The following is a 655-nucleotide window of genomic DNA, read 5'->3' on the forward strand; positions in this document are numbered from 1 at the left end:
AAAGCCTACCCTGCAATACAAAACATCCTAAAGGGAGTTCTGTGGACTGAGAACCAACAAGAACAAACAACCAAAGATTGACATATGTGGCATCACCTTCCAGAATTAAATCGACAGAAGGAAGAGTCAAGAAAAGAACTAAACTATAAGAACAAACTCAGAGAATCTGGAAGGTCAGTCTATGATCAAAATAATTACAATGTAAAAGAAGGTAAATATGTAGGATATCCAGATAGTGAGATGGTCAGGTAGATTACAGGATAAAATAGACTGCACTAAATGGAGGGAAAAGCTAATGGACTATATGGTAACCTCAAAGAAAATTAACACTTCACAACAAACCAAGAAAATGAAAATCCAGAAAGAACATGGAAACATTAAAACTATGAGGAAACTCACAAGAAAGAACACATAAAACTTGAATTCAGCAAAGGAAGACACACAGAAAAAAGAAAGCAGCAACACCACAAAAAACAAATATAATGTCAGCAATTAATCCATATCTATCAATAATTACACTGAATGTAAACAGATTAAATGCACCAGCAAAGAGACGGAGTGTGGCAGAATTGATAAGAAAACAAGATCCTTCAATATGCTGTCTGCAAGAGACACAACTCACACACAGAGACAAAAACAGATTAAAAGTCACAGG

The 655-nt window shown here is 35.1% G+C and overlaps 1 protein-coding gene across 1 annotated transcript in view; it reads right to left on the bottom strand.

The window, feature by feature from the left end:
* Positions 1 to 655, bottom strand: part of LRRC7 (leucine rich repeat containing 7) — a 688,741-nt gene that overhangs the window by 540,819 nt on the left and 147,267 nt on the right. The gene's annotated exons all lie outside the window — the stretch shown is intronic.

This window comes from Chrysochloris asiatica, unplaced genomic scaffold (genome assembly GCF_000296735.1).
Source record: "Chrysochloris asiatica unplaced genomic scaffold, ChrAsi1.0 scaffold00048, whole genome shotgun sequence".
In the NCBI taxonomy this organism is placed as follows: Eukaryota; Metazoa; Chordata; class Mammalia; order Afrosoricida; family Chrysochloridae; genus Chrysochloris; species Chrysochloris asiatica.